At 43.7% G+C, this 13,967-nt stretch overlaps 1 pseudogene; it reads right to left on the minus strand.

Annotated features, from left to right (window-relative positions):
• Positions 1-361: 361 nt before the first annotated feature.
• Positions 362-13,967, minus strand: part of LOC131687771 (protein CLEC16A homolog) — a 29,479-nt pseudogene continuing 15,873 nt past the window's right edge.

Below are 13,967 nucleotides of genomic sequence, written 5' to 3' on the forward strand. Positions count from 1 at the left end.
CTTCACTCGTCTACCTAATCCCTATCTTATTAACTTAGGTTTTCTGTATTTCAACAGGGGCGTTACTGGGAGTGTGCAGATAAGTAGGTCTAAGTCTAGTTAAGAGCTTTAATTCCAAAGTCCCTTTCAGTTTATATACAAATTTAATAGCAACATAGGGGATACGGTATCTTTTTGGTCCTATAAGTTCCCAACAATCTCTTTTTCGAGATACCTATGTAACCGTTTCGCAAACTAACACATTTGTCAAATTTAATTGAAAAGGTGGTGCATATAACATACAGAGTTGATGATTCTTGATTAATAACAGTTTCTATTCACACTAAATAGAACATCTGATACCTCTGTTCAAAGAATTAGCTCATATGAGAGGAGAACGTTGACCTGCTTTATACGACTTTTTGCTTCGCTTCCGTGTTAGGGTTAAGAACACCCCAGTTGGTTCGAGACTTAGACGCGAAGGTGTATAAGAGCGAGAAGTTGCGTTTGATGAACCATACAAGCAGGGCTGGAGTTCTGTGAACGGCGGAAGTCCTCTAGAGTAATCTCTTCCGATCTTGGCCTAGGAACACGAGGGCTTGAGCGATTATTGGATGAATCGCGTGGTTTTGTTGAGGTAACTGCGATTGGCTGACTGCTTTCTCGACATGTGGAAAAAATATTATTGTAAATTGTAAATATGTGTCGATAGTCGGAAAATTTTTAATTACCCATCGATGGAACGGCTGGAATTGATTTGAACTGTACTGACGCTTTCGGATAGCTTGCCATCTCTTCTCAAAGCAGCTGATACATCTGGTACACTGTTTGCTATAGAAAACAAAGGACGATGTTCCCTCTGTTCACGTCCAGCTCCTGGTCTTAAGGTTGGACAGAGAATGGGCAAAACGCAGTTTTTCTTCACACCGTGTGTTAGATCTTCATAAAAATCAATCAGCTTATGTAGAATGTTGTGACAGCTCTGCTGATTGATTTTTTGTGAATCAAACGCACGGTGTGGAAAAAGCTGCTTCTTTCGTTTTCGATTTTTGCCCATTTTCTGTTCAACCTTAACATTGCACCGCATACGGGACATCCACAAGATCCCCTGAGTACCGGAAAAGAAGTGTCGTTCATTTGACCGGGTACCTCCAAGAGCTGAGTAATTTGAAACATTTTCTTCTGACGCGCTTTACTGCGACCTTTTGTGAGCCTTTGTTTGGTCCCCACGCAACGAATGTGATCATTAAACATAAACATTTCCGAAAGGGGTGTTCGATTGTTCGCATCATCGCGATGAATAGTTAAATGCAAACATCGAGTCTTCTTTACCTCCGTTGACTTCCACGTCCTGCTGCAGGAAGAATCCAACGAATTTGGAAACACCCCATTCTAATCGTTTACTGTCTGGTTCAACCAGGATGGGCTGCAGAATATCCATCACGAGAAAACGACGATATTTTGTACCATCATGACGGTGCATGCTATTAGGTCGCTGTTGTCTGGAATAGGGACCTTTAATTTGGAAAAATTGTGCCAGTTTTTCATATGTATTGGTAGCGGGTGTCCTTACGAGTACACTCATATCATTCTTAAACCTTAATTATTCTTTTATGATTTTTAAATTTAAAAAAACCAAATTAAACTCAACCAGCAAACTGATAGTTGTCCTACTAAATGACGTATCTGCAAATATCTCGTTCGCCTCATTGTTAACCGGGACAGCACCCCACACAGCATGATCTGGTACTTTGTCAATCCGCTAGCAACCTGCCATCTCAAGTTTCATCTGCAAACTATGGTAGATCTGATAAGGCAACCTATAGGGTCGTGCAAGTCGCATGGGTTTGGATGTGTTATTGTCCTAAAAGGAAACAAACTAAAAAATGTTTTTTTCAATAGTTTCGGGCCAAAAAATTGAAAAAGGACTGAGATATTAACTCACGGTGCTAATCTGCATCAGAATATGCCTTAACCCGCACACCCCTAAAGATCCCTATTATCAATACTTTTACACCAATCAATCTTTTTAAATTTCTTACAAAAGAAATGTATAGGATTCGCTCAAACTTTGAAAACTTTTTCCGAGGCCCGGAGGGCCGAGTCTTATATACCAATCGACTCAGCTCGACAATTTGAGACAATGTCTGTATGTGTGTGTTTTTTTTTTTTTTTTTTTTTTTTTTACAATGGAGAAGACCTTTATGTCCTAGCCCAGTACACGTGCTAACGGTAGGGTCCAATCTACCACACGGGGTGCACTGGGGGCGTGTCGGACTCGAATGGTGACCAGCCATTAATACCGACTAAACTCCATTGGGCTCCGCCATCATTCCTCCCAGGAACTACCTCTCGGTATTACTTCTGGGGGGATGGCTGTACTGAATGTACTCATTCACTCTCACTCACGCGATCATACATCCTGTATGAGGCTTACTTGGGTGCTCTCTAAATCACACTTTGATTCACTCTCAAACACTCCCACATGAGGCTGACTTTTGTGCTCACCTTTTACGTTCCATGCGAGGCTGACTTGTGTGCTCACCTTACTCATTCCTTGCTAGGCTTACTTTTGTGCTCGCCCTACCCATACATGTGAGGCTGACTTGGGTGCTCACCCTATCACCTGATTCACTCTCAATCGTGCCACTCTATTGTACCTTTGTCACTCCCTCTGGCATCCCATGTGGGACATTTTTCTTAGGCCCCACTTCTGACATACCATGCGAGGCTGACTTTTGTGCTCACCTTTTTCATTCCTTGCTTGCTACCAACCTGTGAGGCTGACTTTTATGCTCACCCTTAACATGCAGTGTGAGACTGACTTGGATGCTCACCCTTTCACTCCTCTGCCACGCCATGAGGCATCGATAGCTTAGTTCCAACATACTACGCTACGACCCTCCCGTCTTGGCATGAGGCAGTCCACTTATACGCCTATACACTCACTCTTCTGTCTTGCTTCGGGGTGGCTGGGTTTACCCCTTACGCGGTTGCCATTCGCTGCGCCAACCTACCTCGGCATGAACAGACCATTCACTCTCTTATTTTGCGCTTGGCATTTTTCGCTCCAGCTAACCAATCACTAGTTAGCCGTGCCCGCCGTCTGTTGCTCGGTTCGCCAGATTACCTGTAGCCTACTGGCAATCTGGATGGTAGCAGCCGAGACTGCGTTCCACTTCTCCACCGTTTGACACATCCGCTGGATAAGGGTATCCGGGGTTGTGTCCCAGCCACAGACGTCAAGCATTGCTCTTCTTTCGACGTCGAACCGATGACATACGAACAGTATGTGTTCGGCAGTTTCATCTACACCTGGGCAGTCCGGGCAGACTGGGACCTCCGCGTGCCCGAACCTGTGGAGGTACTGACGGAAACAGCCATGGCCTGACAGGAATTGTGTCAGGTGGAAGTGAACTTCCCCATGGGGTCTTCCCACCCAGCTCGATATGCTAGGTATCAGCCGGTGGGTCCACCTACCTTTCGAGGAGTTGTCCCACTCACGCTGCCATCTGGCGACCGAGGTCACCCTGGTGCGCTCGCGGGCTCCCCTATTTCCACGTAGCTCAAAGCACTCCTCATCTTCCCGAATGACCAGCCCGACTGGCATCATGCTCGCTATCACGCAGGATGCATCGTGTGATACCGTGCGGTAGGCAGATATCACTCTGAGGCACATCACGCGGTAGGTGCTCTCCAGTTTCTGTAGGTAACTGGTTACCCTCAGTGCTCTTGACCATGACGGGCCGCCGTACCTGAGGATAGATACGGCAACGCCTGCCAGTAACCTACGTCTACTGGCGCACACCTTTGAGCTGTTGGACATCATTCTCGATAGTGCCGCAACAGCAGTCGACGCTCTCTTGCACGTATAGTCGACATGGCTGCCGAAGGTCAGCTTGTCGTCTATAATGACTCCGAGAGACTTCAGACTTCGCTGTGAAGTGATCGCGACTTCTCCCACATGGATAACTGCATGTTGTGCCGACTTGCGGTTGTTGACGATAACTACCTCCGTCTTATGATGAGCGAGCTCCAGGCCTCTCGCGCTCATCCATTCCTCCACCGTGCTAATCGCGTGTTCTGCGGTTAGTTCTACCTCAGGAATTGACTCCCCGTAGACCTCCAAGGTTACGTCGTCGGCAAAGCCGACGATCTTGACCCCAGGAGGGAACTTCAGTCTCAGAACCCCGTCATACATGAGGTTCCATAGCACCGGGCCTAGGATCGAGCCCTGCGGGACTCCGGCGGTAATCGGAACCCTTTTCTGACCGGCATCGGTCTCGTATAGCAGTACGCGGTTTTGGAAGTAACTTTCCAGGATCCGGTACAGACCCACCGGTAGGCTAAGCCGGTGTAACGAGAGCGCGATGGCATCCCAGCTTGCGCTGTTGAATGCATTCTTCACGTCAAGTGTCACTAACGCACAGTATCGAATACCTCGCCTTTTTCGTTGAATCGCTATCTCGGCAGTATTTATCACTGAGTTGAGAGCGTCCACTGTGGACTTACCCTTCCGAAAGCCAAACTGGTTGCTTGACAGACCGTCCGTACCTTCCGTGTACGGGGTGAGCCTGTTGAGGATGATCCTCTCAAGCAGTTTGCCAGTCGTGTCTATCAGACAGATTGGTCTGTACGCCGATGGGTCGCCTGGCGGCTTCCCGGGCTTCGGCAACAGCACCAGTTTCTGCCTTTTCCATCTATCGGGGAAACGGCACTCGTCAAGGCATCTCTGCATAGCTAGCCTGAACATGTTCGGGTTCGCTATGATCGCTGCCTTGAGAGCGTTGTTCGGGACTCCATCCGGCCCTGGAGCTTTGTTCATTGCTAGGGATTTAGCCACTGCGAGTAGTTCTTCGTTCGTCACTGGAGCCACCATTTCGACCGTGCCCGCACTGTCTCGTAGTGCAGGTGGCCAGGGGCTTGTGGCTCGAGACGGGAAGAGTACTTCGATAATCGTTGCCAACCGGTCCGGAGACCGTTCTGGGGGTGAGGAGCCCCCTTTGGTCTTGGCCATCACAATCCGGTAGGCGTCACCCCACGGATTCGCGTTGGCACTCTCACACAGGTTGTCGAAACACGCTCTCTTGCTGCTTTTAATAGCCTTGTTAAGGGCTAATTTCGCAGCTCGAAACACTTCACGGCGGTTCTCTCTTGCATCCTCGGTGCGAGCTCTTTGCATCCTACGTCTAGCTCTGAGACAGGCTGACCGTAGAGCTGCAATCTCGGCACTCCACCAGTATACCGGGCATCTACCGTTTCTTGGCAGTGTTTTTCTCGGCATAGTGGCGTCGCACGCGCGTGATAGAACAGCTACCAGCGCATCCCCGCTTAGACTGTCGGTGTTGGCCTCCAGTCCCAGGGCCGCGGTGAAAGCTTCGCTGTCGAAGTGATTGGACTTCCACCCGCGTACCTGACAGGGATCTCCCGCCCTCGGATGCTGCACACCATAGTTGATCTTAAAGCGGATTGCTAAATGATCACTATGGGTGTAGCCTTCGTCTACCCTCCATTCCATGCCTGGAGCCAGACTCGGGCTGGCAAAGGTCAAATCAATCCACGCCTCCACTCCGTTTCTACGGAATGTACTAGCGGAGCCATCATTAGCTAGCACAGTATCGAGTTTCGCAAACGCTTCCATTAGCGCTTGACCCCTGCTATTTGTACAGCGGCTGCCCCACTCCACTGCCCAAGCGTTGAAGTCTCCCGCTATTACTACCGGTTTCCGGCCCACGAGGTCCGACGAGAGCCTGTCGATCATCTGGTAGAACTGTTCTATTGGCCACCTTGGTGGAGCGTAGCAGCTGCAATAGAACACACCATTGATCTTGGCAATCGCCACACCCTCGGCGGAGGGGTGTATTACCTCTTGAACCGGGAACCTTCCCGTTGTACAGATTGCCACCATTCCAGACCCGTCCGACACCCAATTGCCGTTGCCGGCAGGGATGCTGTACGGGTCTGATAATAGGGCGACATCTGTCCTCGACTCCGAGACCGACTGCCACAGCAGCTGTTGGGCTGCTGCACAATGGTTAAGATTTAGCTGTGTGACTCTCACGGCTTCTTCTTATTTAACTCGCCGAAGGGACACGAAGGTCCGCCCATAGCATGTTTATGGGCTTGCTTCTTAGAGGTGCAGATAAGGCACTTATATGCCTTAGTGCACCCCCGCTCTTTATGCCCCTCCTCGCCGCATCGACGACATAGCTTACTCCTGTCTAGGCCTTTGCATTCGTAAGCTTTATGGCCGGATTCTAGGCACCGATAGCACCTGTCCACTGAAGGCGGCTGGGGTATACTAATAGGGCATACCGACCAGCCGATCTTCAGCTTCCCTTTCTCGGTTACCTTTTTGGCATCCGCATTCAGTAGCCTGAGGTAGGCTACTTGGGTGCCAGAGGGTCCGTCCCTCAATCGCACAGAGGCCCGCTCGATTGTGACGCCGCATTGCTCCTTGACGGCTGCGGCGACGTCTTCTGCGGTCGCGAACTCGTCCAAGTGTTTGCACTGGAGAGTTGTTTCCGCACCTAGCGACCTGATTTGGGCGCCCTCACCAAGGACCTCTTGGGCCAAGGCCTTGTATATTGCACTTGATTGTGCGCCTCGCTTCAACACCAGGAGCATCTCTCCCGTGTTGGTGCGTCTTACGCTACGCACATCCTGCCCAAGGGCCGAGAGGCTTTCGGCCGCTTTCATCGATTTAAGGACATCGGCGTATTTGTCCTTGTCGGTTTTTAACCACAAGGCTTCGCCTCTGTCCTTGGCCTTCCTCGCAGGCCGCGGTACCTCCGGTTTCGGTGCCGGCTTTTTCTTGGTAACCAGCGTCCAGGGGTTTGAGCCCCCCTGCCCCGGTCGTGCCGGGTTGCTGGTACCATCGCTCTCAACAGCGAGGTCACTCTCGCCCTCGCTTACCTCACCCAGGCGGCGTTTGACCTTGACGGTTGCACGCCGAGTGGTGTCGGTTTTGGCACCCTCTCCTGGCGACTTCCTAGGGCGCTTCGCATTCGATGCCGTCTTGCGATTGCCCTTTCCCTTTCCCTTCGAGGGGAACTCGGTCGCCGCTCCGATCGACGTGGCTGCTCCATAGAAGGTAAAGGCCACTGTCTGTGAACCTCTATTAACCTTCTCTCTTTCCTCCCTATTGGAGGCCACTGTCTGGGTTTCTCTGTCGGGCCTCTCCCGACATTCCACCCTCTCAACATATGCCTGCTGTTCCTGTCTTGCGACACGAACAGCTTTCCGGAGCTCCAGAAGGCTCAACTTCAACTCCTTGGCTATGTTCTGCTTTGCGCTAGCGAAGTCGATTATAGCATCGAGTTGCTTCGCTACTTTGCGCATCGCAGCTATTGGCCCCTCCGATGCATTGGTAGGGGTATTGCGTACCGCTGCTGGGGGGTCACTGGTGCTTTCGAGTACAGCACTCATCGTTCCACTACTCTCCCCACGGGGGGGAGACCTCGCCAAACCACCTCTTGCGAAGGGGTTTGGCACCTCCGTCTGTTTATTTTTATTTTTATTTTGCTCCATGAAAATTCCCACGAGTAGCGCGAGAAATATATGTCCGCCACGCCAGAGCTCCGCATTAGCGTGGTAAGGGACGCTTACTGTGGGGGTTGCCCAGGTACCCCACAGGCTCCGTTAACGATCGAGCATCTTTTTCACCCCCTCGATCACTCATCCCTCGGCACGGGTCGCTTCACGCCTTGGAATTGGGGTTATGCCCTACCTTGCTTTACGTGGTGATCTCGGCCCGGGTCATCACAACCATCCTCCTTTACCAGGGCTTTGGACCTGTAGCTCTGGATCTCAATAGTTCCATGTACGTATGTTATTACAGACATGCTACTATTGGGATCCATCATTCGCTAGCGGAGTATGTGTGTGTGTGTATGTGTGTATGTATGTATGTACAAAATGTCATGTAATTATCTCAGCAATGGCTGAACCGATCTTAATGAAAGTTTCAAATGAAAGGCCCAACGTTGCCATTTGACACTATTGTTTTTGATTTTCGATATGTTGTTTACTTTCTCAGATATGGGCGATTTTGTCAAAACACAGCAGGCTTTTTGCAAATAACTTTCGAACAATACAAACTGCACATAAATAGAAAAAAAATTTAAAAAAAATGTTAAAATACCTTTCTAACAAGCTATAGATTGTCTAAATCGGTGCACGAGCGGCGAAGATATTAAACATTTTGTATTTTTAGTCCTCGCTTACCAATTTCCACTAACTAAAAATGAGATTGTTTCATACAGAGTATTGCTTTACTGGTGTTTTAGGGGCAAAACTAAACCGATTTTGAATATCGGGGTATGAAAACACTTCTGCGTGATTCAAGGAACTCGATGTTGAGAACATTTTGTGAATTACCTTTATAATAAATGAACTATTTCTCAAAAAATCAATATACAAGTTCACTTCAAAGACAAAATAATGTGTTGATAAAGAAACAGTGAATTCTAGAATTTATCCCATGGATTAGGCATTGCGTTCAATCATGAGGTAAATGTTGGATGGTATATAAATACATAGATCAAAAAGTAATTCACCTAGTAGTGAGATAAAAGACTTCTCATATAATTATACTCGTGGCGTCACCGAAAGCAACTGTACGTTTAAAACCCAAAAATCTAGCGAAAATTTAGCTCTTTTGCAAGATTTAGGCTATACTGGCTATGGCGCAAAAATTACTACTTACATTAATTATGATAAGAATGAAAGAAATCAATATGTCATAATAATATACCTATTAAAATAATGTCACTGCATTAACCATCATTTGCCATTCCTCACACGCCCCCCCCCCCCCTCTCTCTCTCTCTCTCTCTCTCTCTCTCTCTTTTATAGCATCTATCTAGCTATTTCTGTATCCATTTCTAAGTTGTGTGATAAAATCTTCTGCCAATCTGAAATATTTATTAATTGTAATTGCGAAGGTTTGAGAAAACAAAACTATTGTTTGTCTGCTGCTACATCAACTCAGTTTTAATTCAATTGTATTCAAAGCCTGTATCTACACTATAATTAAGGAAATTCATGGCTATATCAGAAAAATATTTGGCTTAACTGAGTAATATGAAAGTTTGACGATGAAAATTTTCAAAAGGGACATTCCACGTGCGATATTTAAACTATTCGTATCTCTATTGAATTTTGAATGAAATATATGCTCAAAGACTGAAAACTGAAGCCAGCAGGATTGGACTTGCCATCAACGTTTCGAAGACAAAATACATGAGAGGAAGAGATTCTAGAGACGACAATGTGAACCTCCCACCCGAGTTCGGATTAACGGTGACGAGATCGAGATGGTCGACGAATTCATGTATTTGGGCTCACTGGTAACCGACGACAATGATAACAGCAGAGAAATTCAGAGACGGATCTTGGCGGGAAATCGTGCCTACTTTGGACTCCGGAGGACGCTGATTATCTACAAAACGCTGATTAGATCGGTGGTCCTCTACGGCCACGAGACCTGGACTATGCTCGTGGAGGACCAACGCGCTTGAAGTTTTCGAACGAAAGGTGTTCCGTACCATCTATGGTGGCGTGCAGATGGAAGATGGAACATTGCGCAGGCGAATGAAACATGAATTGTATCAGCTGCACATTTGTTGTATTGGTACGAACTTTCATGAAAAATAACGGATTAAAGACCAAAAATATCCAGGAAAAGAAGTCTCCCAAAGTACCCACTCTCGATGGGGGATGCAACTACAATGTGTCTTCTAACTTGTCGTCGTCCATATCTGGATATACTGAGTAGTTTGAACCATTTCTTTTTCACAGTATTGGTCTGTATAGGACTTATTTATCCATATTTCCTGCACGAGAATTCCGAACGAAACAATATGAAAGCTATAAGGATGAATGGAAAGAGACTGCATTGCAATCAACTGAATGCACGGCTTTTATGCTAACGACATAGCCTAGACATTTCACACTATTTACTTCAATGCAAATAAAAATTTTGAAATGTCTACCTGTCTCATTCACGAATCGCATTCTCCCTGTCGTTCTCTGTTCAAGGGGCTTGAAAGCACATGTGACCTTATCTCACTTTACTATATTTAATTGCGCGTTAAAATACTGGGCCAGTAAATTCTATTCTGTACATAAATCTTTTTTACGGGAATATGTGACCAAAAAGTAAACTTCGAATTTCAAAGCAAATTGAACGTTCCAGGTTCCTGATAAATAATTAAGGTCCAACAATAAAGCAGAAACACCAGATAATCTTAAAACGACGCCGTCAAGTAAAGAAGCATGAAAACAAAAAGAATAAAACTAAAAAAAGATGGAAGCCCTAGAAAGTCCATTGCATATTTATAAGCCTTTTCTCAGAAGATGGGATTTTTAAAAACATTTCAAAACTTTCTGATGCAATGGTTCTCAAATTCGTACAATCCGGTTTATTCATTTTCTTTATTCAAAAATGTTTTTAGCTTCAAATATATGACCATTTCATTTTAACTAATTATTTCATTCCGCAATTTTTTTATTCGTTTTGTTCATCTGTGTTCATTTTACTTATTTTATTCGTTTCATTCTTTGGATTCACTCTGATCAGTTTATTCTTTTTGTGCATTTTGCTCATATCATTCATTTAACTTATTTTATTCATTGTTTTCATTGTATGCATTTTATTCATTTATTCCAATTTATTCATTTTGTTCAGTTTCTTCATTTTAATAATCTGACTACTTTTTCAGTTTTAATCATTTCATCCAAATAATTTATTTGATTCAATTTATTTCTTTATATTAATTTATAACCTTTTACCATTGTTCAATTTTTCATTTTAATCAAAGCATTTAATTCTGCTCATTTTCTTCTTTTTATTCATTTTATCACTTCAGCTCATTTTGTTTATTTGATTCGTTTGTTTTATTTATGTATTTCATTTATTTTTTACTTTATTCATTTTGTTCATCCATTCTTTTTATTCATTTGATCCATTTCATTAATTTGTTTCATTGTATTCACTGGATGAATTAAATCAATTTGATTCATTTAATTCATTTGATTCATTTGATTCATTTGATTCATTTGATTCATTCGATTCATTCGATTCATTTGATTCATTTGATTCATTTGATTCATTTGATTCATTTGATTCATTTGATTCATTTGATTCATTTAATTCATTTGATTCGTTTGATTCGTTTGATTCATTTGATTCATTTTATTCATTTGATTCGTTTTATTCATATCTTTAATTTTATGCATTTCATGTTCTGTCATTCGTTTTATTTCATTCAATTTATTAGTATGAGTCAATTTATTCTATTAATCTTATAACTATTTCTAAATATAATCTTAATTTTTATTTAATAACCTAATCTAATTTGATTCGTGTATATTATAATTTTGATTTACATTAATTTTTCTACTCATTTTATGAATTTGAAAACATATTATTTCATTTTTTGCTTTACTTTTTTATTTCGGTTGTTTTGTTGATTTCTATAATTAAATCAGTTTATTCGAGATTTTATTCGTGTAAGACTAGAAACTGTTTTCATCCCACCTCTAGTTGGGTGCCTACTTCTCGTGAGTTCTGCGAACTAATCCAATAGTGAAATGTGTAAGAAATGTCTCATCTCACTGCTAGGTGGATTAAATCGGTTTTTTAGTAGTACAACACGCATTGCTTAAATCCAGCGCTATATCTACCTGTACACACTGGCTTAGGTTTGTCAGTGACAGTTGAGTTTCTTTTTCCTCAGTAATACTTTGGCACATCCTTCGCAAAATAAAGAATGCACGAATAGCGCAACCTGCCTTTTCTACTTCTCCGTAGGGTAATCGCCGAGTAAAGCTGATTCCGGTTTTTCAGTAGGTGGTAGCAAAATATTTGAATCGTTGCATAAAAATTCCCCATTCTGAGTGGATTTGACCATTTCGTTGTACCTAGCGTAAAACAAATAACCCAAAATTTGAATAACGAGCGGATAGCCCAACATTTGAGTACTAAGCGGATAACCCAAAATTTGAGTTATGAGCGGATAACCCAAAATTTGAGTAAAGAGCGCATAACCCAAAGTTTGAGTACTGAGCGCATAACCCGAAATTTATAACGAGCGGATAACCCAAAATTTCTGTAACATTCGGATAACCCAAACTTTAGGCTTCCAATATATATTATTTGGATGCTTGGCATTCGCACTAAGAACAACCATCAATATGGGTATCATTTGAAAAGTAGCCATTCGTAGAAGCTAAAAATTGATTATTGGCGCCATTTTGAAATCCAAGATGGCGGCTTCCGGTTACCGCAAAACACTTGAAACTACCAAAAATATGGGTGTCATTTGAAAGGTATTGATTAGTTGAAGGCGAAGATCGATGATTGGCGCCATTTTGAAATCCAAGATGGCGGCTTCCGGTTACCACAAAACACTGAAAACCACCATCAATATGGCTATCATTTAAACGGTAGTAATTAGTAGAAGGCGAAAATTGATGATTGGCGCCATTTTAAAATCCAAGATGGCGGCTTCCTGTTACCATAAAACACTGAAAACCACCATCAATATGGGTGTCGTTTGAAAGGTAGTAATTAGTAGAAGGCAAAAATTGATTATTGGCTCCATTTTAAAATCCAAAATGGCGGTTTCCGGTTACCACAAAACTCTAAAAATCACCATCAATATGGGTGTCATTTGAAAGGTAGTAATTATTAAAAGATAAAAATCGATGATTGGTGCCATTTTGAAATCCAAGATGGCGGTTTCCGGTTACCACAAAACACTGAAAACCACCATCAATATGAGGGTCATTTGAAAGGTAGTAATTAGTAGAAAGCCATTTTGAAATCCAAGATGGCGGCTTCCGGTTACCACAAAACATTTAAAACCACCATCAATATGGCTATCATTTAAACGGTAGTAATTAGTAGAAGGCGAAAACTGATGATGGCGCTATTTTCAAATCCAAGATGGTGGATTCCGGTTACCGCAAAACACTAGAAAACACCATCAAGATGGGTGTCATTTGAAAGGTAGTAATTAGTAGAAGATAAAAATCGATGATTGGTGCCATTTTGTAATCCAAGATGGCGGCTTCCGGTTACCACAAAACACTGAAAACCACCATCAATATTAGGGTCATTTGAAAGGTAGTAATTAGTAGAAAGTAAAAATTGGCGCCATTTTCAAATCCAAGATGGCGGCTTCCGGTTACCACAAAACACTTAAAACCACCATCAATGTGGGTGGCAACCCCTCATGTTTAAGAACAATTATTCACTAGTGATCTATCCCCCATACGCTTGCTCATATGTCAGTGGCGCCATAATTGCAAATGTGGCCACAGTCCCAACTACAAATATATTTGAAATGAATTAATCACCAACAAAAAACAAAAAAAAATTAATTCGCAATTAAAATACTTGTCTCTTAGACAGCCAGAATTCTATATTATATTCCAGCAGGTATGACTAAAGTCAAATGGAATTGTAGTGGCTCGGAACTCGGGTAAGCTACAGTCTTGTTTAAATGTTCCGTATTGCTCGATGTATCTGAAGTCAATAGCCGAGATGACGTTGTTTCACCGGTGTTGACTATTGGAAGCCTCAGTTTGACATGGTTGAATAGTTTCCTGCAAAAAATGTTATTATCTATACGTTATACCACGACCGATCATCTTAACCATACCTGAAGTCACCACGCAGATGCGAGGTCAGCTAAACGCAACCAAGACCCATAGCAACAGGTGGAATATCGAAACAAGCCACGCGGCTCGCTACCAACGAGTTGACGATCCACGAGACAGCACGTCGAAGCCACGTGAACGGAATCGAACGACAGTAAGGAGTGCAGAGGCAGCACAAATAATCTATAAAAAGTGGTAGAAATTAAATTAGTCTTATGGCGCTTTCGTTTTTTCTTGGTGCTACACCGTTGTAGTGCAAAAAAAAGAGACAGACTGATTACACTCAGGTTTGAATGAGTGTAGCACCGACTACACTGGTG

This window comes from Topomyia yanbarensis, chromosome 3, assembly GCF_030247195.1.
Source record: "Topomyia yanbarensis strain Yona2022 chromosome 3, ASM3024719v1, whole genome shotgun sequence".
NCBI lineage: Eukaryota > Metazoa > Arthropoda > Insecta > Diptera > Culicidae > Topomyia > Topomyia yanbarensis.